Source organism: Bison bison, unplaced genomic scaffold (genome assembly GCF_000754665.1).
Source record: "Bison bison bison isolate TAMUID 2011002044 unplaced genomic scaffold, Bison_UMD1.0 scf7180017864236, whole genome shotgun sequence".
NCBI lineage: Eukaryota > Metazoa > Chordata > Mammalia > Artiodactyla > Bovidae > Bison > Bison bison.
The window spans coordinates 2,453,318-2,460,286 of NW_011494808.1; the positions used below are offsets into that span (position 1 = coordinate 2,453,318).

A 6,969-nucleotide genomic window follows, 5' to 3' on the forward strand; every position below is an offset into this window, starting at 1 on the left:
AATCCTCTGGCCATATGATGCAAAGAACCGACTCATTGGAAAAGACCCTGATACTGGGAAAGATCGAAGGCAGGAGGAGAAGGGGACGACAGAGGGTGAGATGGTTGGATGGCATCACCAACTCGATGGACATGAGTCTGAGCAAGCTCCAGGAGTTGGTGATGGACCGGGAGGCCTGGTGTGCTGCCGTCCATGGGGTTGCAGAGAGTCAGACACAACTGAGTGACTGATCTGAACTGAGTGAAATCTACACATACACGGATAGTTGATTGAGAGAGGTGGCGGAAGACAGAGCGGTGTTAAAACTGTATATCCATACGGGAAGAGAATGAAACTGGTCCCTACCTTGGTTGTGAACAAAAATCAACTTCAGATATTAGCTATGTAGGCAAAACAAGGAGGCTATTATAAGTTACAGAGAATAATATTATAACCTCAGGGTAGGAGAAGATTTCTTAATCCAGGCAGAAAAAGCACTATCCATAAAGGAAAAACTCTGTTCATCAAAAGACGGTTAAGAAAGTAAAAGGCCAATGAGACTAGAAATCAACTGTAAGGAGAAACTGCAAACACATGGGGGCTGAGCAACATGCTGCTAAAGAGGCAAACGGGTCACTGCAGAGATCAAAGAGGAATTAAAGAAAAATGCCTGGAGACAAAAGAAAACAAAAACGCAACAAAGTCTACGGGACGCAACAAAAGCAGTTTAAAAGGGAAGTTTATAGCAATACGATCCTACCTCAGGAAACAAGAAAAATCTCAAAGAAACAACCTAATCCCACAACTAAAGCAACTAGAGGAAGAAGAACAAACATAACTCAAAGTTAGTAGAAGGAAAGAAATCATAAAGGTGAGGAAGTAAATGAAAGAGAGACAGAAAATAATCAATGAAAAGAAAAGCTTGTTGTTTGAAAAGATAAACCAAATTGATAAAGCTTTAGCCAGACTTGACAAGCAAAAAAAAGGAGATGATCCAAGTCAATAAAGTCAGAAATAAAAAGAAGTTACAAACATCACAGAGATACAAAGGCTCATAGGAGACTATGAACAGTTATACACCAATAAAATGGACGACCTAGAAGAAATGGACAATTTCTTGCTGCTGCTGCTGCTGCTAAGTTGCTTCAGTCGTGTCCGACTCTTCTCGACCCCATAGACTGCATGCAGCCTACCAGGCTCCTCCATCCATGGGATTTTCCAGGCAAGAGTACTGGAGTGGGTTGCCATTGCCTTCTCCTGGGCAACTTCTTAGAAAGGTCCAATTTCCCAAGATTGAATCAGGAAGAAACAGAACATATGAACAGACCAATTACCAGCAATGAAATTTAGTCAGTAGTTTTAGAACTCCCAACAAAGATTGGACCAGATGGCTTCACAGGTGAATTCTATCAAACATTTGGCAAAGAGTTAAAGCCTATCCTTCTCAAACTACTCCAAAAAATTGCAGAGAAAGGAACACTTCCAAACTCATTCTATGAGGCTAGCATTATCCTGATACCAAAACCAGACAAAGATATGACAGGAAAAGAAAATTACAGGCCAATATCAATGATGAATATAGATGTAAAAATCCTCACCAAAATACTAACAAACCAAACCCACAATATATTAGAAGGACCATGATCAAGAGTTATCCCAGGGATGGAAGGATTTTTCCATATCTGCAAGTCCATCAATGTGATACACCACATTGACAAATTGAAGAATAAACACTATACAATTATCTCAATAACCGCAGTAAAAGCCTTTGGTAAAATTTAATATCCATTTATGATTAAAACTCTCGAGAAAGCGGGCATAGAGGGGAAATACTTCAACATAAAGGCTGTATATAACAAACCCACAGCTAATATCATTCTCAACAGCGAAAAGCTGAAAGCATTCCTTCTCAGATCAGGAACAAGACAAGGGTGCCCATTCACCACTTTTATTCAACAGAGTGTTAGAAGTCCCAGCTGCAGCAAGCAGACAAGAAAAAGAAATAAAAGGAATATAAATTGGAAAAGAAGTCAAACTGTCACTGTTTGCAAATGACATGAAAACCCTAAAGATGCCACCAGCAAACGACTAATCCGAGAGTTCATAAATGAATTCAGTAAGGCTCCAGGACACAAACTGTGTAGAAATCTGTTTCATTTCTGTACACTAACAAGAAACTCTCAGCAAGATAAACCACGGAAATGAGCCCATTCACAATCACACCAAAAGAGAATAAAATACCTTGGCGCCCCAAAGAAATAACTAAGATAGGCTGTAGTGCCTGGCTGCGACCTCTCTGGCTTTGTTTTCCTTTGTGATTCTAATAGAATTTGTTTCTCAGCCTTCCACGGTTGTTCTTCCAATATTTCATACTATTTAGTTTCAGATTCAAGACTTTCTTTCTATCAAGGACAAAATAGATATGCAACAAGCAACAAAGGTTTACTGTCGTCAATGTCTTGTAAAATAAACCTATAATGGAAAATAATTTAAAAAATAATATATGTGTATAACTGGATCACCTTGCTATGCGCATTGTAAGTGAACTATACATCAATACAATACATATATTAAGAAAAAAAAACTTTCGGGGATGCCAAGTTAGGGGTTCTAGTCAATTCTAGGTTGTTTTTTTTTCCCTTAAATAGGAGCTGGACAATCTTTTTTTTTTTTAATTGTGTAATTATTCCATTTTTGCAAGAGGTCCTTGCCTGTAGCAAAGCCTTTGTCACTGTCTCCTAGTCAACATACAACTGCTCTTTCTCTGGAAAACTATCAAATTCAGTCCTTTTGACATAATTGACTACAGCTGCTTTCTTCTACTTTCTTTTAAAAAGAAAATGAAATCAACCAATGTTATTAAATGGAATACATCAATTAAACAATTAGAGCCTGCCTGTACATGAGGCAGAGCCTCTGTTCTGGCAGAGTTTTGTGTACAAATGTCTTTCTTTACTTTGTTCACCAGAGACTTTGAACTTAGGATAATAGCTGAAGGGCTTTAAATGACATTTTCAAAAATAGAAGATTCTGAGACTCAGAAATCTCTTTAAGGCCAGTGTAAATAACTTGAAAGGTGATCTGAATGGCTGGTGTCGAGGCATGAACTGGATGTAAGTTTTCTAACGCATATTCATAGAAACCCCGGGGAGTCCCAGCTGTAGTTCTCCGGTGTAGGCACAGCTGATGGATTTATCTCAGTTCACCTGCTTGCCTTTGCTTGCTCTTTGTGCGTGCATAGACTAAAAACGGTTAAAAACGAACATGTCACCCTAGAAACGTTTAACTTTTTTTTTTATGTCACTTAAATGAGGCTCTCAGAAATGTCTGTTATTATAGAGTTAAATGTTAGAACTTTTTTTCTTGCTAACAAGAATGTATCTCTCATTCTCAAAAAGTTTATTATTCACAACAGTTGCAGGAGAACAATTCCCTATGTCTTTCTCCTGTTTCAGAAGAGTTCAGAAAGCCAAAGCCCACCATACTCCATGGCTTCCCTTATTTCAGGCAAAAATTATACCTGCCACCTTTCCGAGGTTTCTGTGTAATCTGTGTACCAATCTTTAGGCTCCTTATTGATGTAGCAAGGAATCACAGTTAAGCCCAATTTGTAGCTGTCACTCTGCAAAGCAAATCCATGGATCTTGGCTGTGTTAGGTAACCACACTGACTCACATAACAAACCCAACCTGCCCCTTAACAGAAATTTATTAATAGATGAGCTGGGTTTTGTTCAGGGGATTTTTGGCTTTTAATTGGACGACCATGCTCAATAATTACAGACATTTGACAATATAAATGTCACTCTGCAGGGTCTTGGGTTCACATACAGATGTGTCGCTTGAATTTTTAGATGTAAGTTACATGAAGAGTATGGTGCTCCTCCCCACCGCCACCACTTGTCTGTTTACTCTGCCGGGCCAACAACAGGGCCAACAACAATCAGTTTTTCCTCTTTGCACTATGCTTTCCAATTGTCATCTTTATGAAACATCAAGAGGTAGGACAAAAAACACCACACCCAGCACCGGGTGTCCCAGGGAGATCCTAAAACAGTAATTCTCACCTGAAGAGCTGGGGCCGTCACGCCGACCCCTGATGTTCAGTGAGTGCACGGGGCTGTCCCCACAGTACAGAGGGGTCGGTCCACCTGGGATGCTCAGAGGGACTGCATGGGAAGCATGGGAGCTTCAGAGGGACTTCCGGAAGCCTAAGAAGGAAGGCGCAGCAGCAGATCAAGGCGCTCAGCCATACACAGACGTCAAGGGTGTGGTCCTTTCCTCTCCCACCCACCTGCTGAGAGTGAAAAGGCCAGATGGCGAAGAAAAGAGAGGCCCTCCTCACCTGATCACTTGGGAGCTGGCCACACATGGAATTACTCCAGTTTTACACGCAATACGTAGTGGGGGTTGCTCACACTTAAAAGAAGCCTATTTGGTCACATTATCTTCTTGGTAGAAAAATCAGAATTGTTGCATGTTGAAATCACTTAAAGCAGGGAGTTTGCAGTAGCAAAGGCAGTGTATGTTTTTGAGACAATTCACTACTAACCGCGTAGTGCAGTGACGACCTTGGGTCCAAGTTGTGACCACTGAAGCAAGCAAATAGGGGGGAAAAAAACACACGTTTATTTTTCTGAAGATGACGTGGCCTAAAACTCCAATGGCACAAAGTTTAGAACAAATGTCTGCTGTGAACATGATTCACATCCACTTCCTAAACTCCTAACTCAGCAGCAAAGGGCATCAGATCAAGTTAGGAGGGCATGAAAACCTGCATCTGCCTCGCCTCCCTACCCTAAACAGCTGTCAGTTTCCCAAAGCAAAGTCGGATTCTGGAATCTGCCTTATACCCAAAATTCTTAGATGAGAGGCGAGAACAGTAACTCAGAAAATATCAAAAAAATGATTGATGTTTACGACCCGGATTTTTGGCAAACCTTCCTAGATTACACAATCAGGTCAACTGAGATAAGAAAAAACACTGCTTTGTTCCACTTCTGGGAGCTACTTGTTACTGCGACTGTATTTTTTTTTTTTTGGTTGGCTGAATTACAACCCCTTTAAAAGTTTTTCAAATGGGTCCCCACCCCCCACCAAAAAATCCCACCAAAGTGAGGTTCTAATACCATTTTCTCTGGAAAAGGGGAAACTATCTATATTCTTGGAAATGAAACATTATTTGAATCAAAACTGAAATTTCAAAGCAAAGGTCATATACTTAATACTTGCTAGCTGAAGAGGAGTGTGAAAAGGCTAATATTCCTGAGTTTGTGTGTAGAAAAAGAATCAGAAAATTTGAAGCATTTGGGAGAAAAATTCCACTTGCAAGACAGACATCCAAAATGGCTCAACATAATTTATTTTTTTTTTTTAATGTTAAAATGTACAGAGTTCTTTTGAAAGTACTTGCTAGAAAGGGGGAAAAAAAAGTGATATTACATACAGGAGAGGAAGGAGACCGGCTGGCCCAGGAGCGCGTGACATGGAGAAGTACGAAGGCATCTAGGCACCCCTTCCCCGTAGCTTACAAGTCACCATGAACAAAGTACAAAGAGGTTACAAAACAGGAAAAGCAAATATAAACAGACAGGAATAGACTTAGCTTCATTTGTACATGCGGCTTTTAGAGGCATCTGGAGCTCTATTCACACACTCTAGAGATCTCTTTAAAGAGAATTTTTATCTTTCTTAAAATAGTTTTTAATATTCTACAACAAAGATAAAAAATTTTAAAGATGGAATGAAATGAAAAAGCTCTTATTTTAAAAGGCATCAAAGTCACTAACAGTGAGTTTTTTAAATTTCTTTTTTTAGAAGATTACCCAAGTTATCTTGCTAAAAATACATTTTTTTTTTAAACAGAAGTGGAAAAATGACAGGTACCAATATTACTGTGTTGGATAATTTCTTTTATAATATAGAAAAGAACATTTTCTCTACAATAGTTCTAAAGTCACAAAAAGGCTTGTGGAAAAAGGGAGCTGCCCGATTGAAAATTGTTTTTTTTTTTTTTTTTTTTTAAAAAGAAACAAAACCAAACACAACCGCAAACCAACAGAAACTGAATTCACGGCCCTCCTTTCAACAGCTTCTCCTTCTGCCCTGACCCACCCTCCTCCCAAGACACCTCCCTCCCCACCCACCCCGTCCCCACCCCAACCAGGAAGCAATGACAGCGCTGAAGAGTCGGCAGAGGGCAGCACAGGGCACGTTCTACACACGGGACGGGGGCTGGAAAGGTATATACAGAGACTGGTCCTACTCAGCCTTGCGCATGCTCAGAATGCTCAGACAGCGGTTAGGAGGCGGGATTCTGCCTTGTTCTACCTAACACGTTTAATTGAGAAAGTCAATTAAAGTGTGTGTATATATATTAAAAAAACCAACAAACCTGTGCATTTGAAAAAATTTAATGCCTAATTTGTTACTTCAAAAATTTATCTATATAAAATGTACAAATAAAGGAGAGAATTTAACGCTTACAGGTATTTCTTTAAGCAGTACTTCCTCCTTTTGGATATTTGACTGCACATACCAAGTGGTATAATAGTGTCCATCTTCCAATGATGGAACATATATACGTATATATATATACACACATATATATATACTTCTATATATATATATGTTTTTTTTAACCTATCCCTGGAGCAAGTGACAAGAGAATGGGCGAACTGGCTGCACAAGAGAAAAGAGAATGAAGTTGGAAGTGACATAGGAGCCTGCCAAAACCCTGCTGTCCAGATCTGCCCGACTATGCTGGTGGTTGGTCGATCCCTCTTCTCCTCAGCCTCTCCCCGGGGAGGGGCCGCGCATCCCGATTCACAGGGGAAGGGACTTAGGATCTCAAAAGACAAAGGAAAACTAGAGGTATGTTATCACTGAAGTAGCTATAAGACTCACGCCACGGTCTCCCTCACAACACGCTATCTGCGTCATCTCTTCCAACACAAAGTAAACAGTGTCAAAGGTTAGTCAGGTATTTCTC

The 6,969-nt window shown here is 40.0% G+C and overlaps 1 protein-coding gene across 1 annotated transcript in view; it reads right to left on the bottom strand.

The window, feature by feature from the left end:
- Positions 1-5,317: 5,317 nt before the first annotated feature.
- KAT6A (K(lysine) acetyltransferase 6A) overlaps positions 5,318-6,969 on the bottom strand; it is a 107,644-nt gene continuing 105,992 nt past the window's right edge. The window contains exon 18 of the mRNA XM_010846445.1: positions 5,318-6,964. The gene's annotated coding sequence lies outside the window, so the exon portion shown is untranslated. The remainder of the gene's footprint in view (positions 6,965-6,969) is intronic.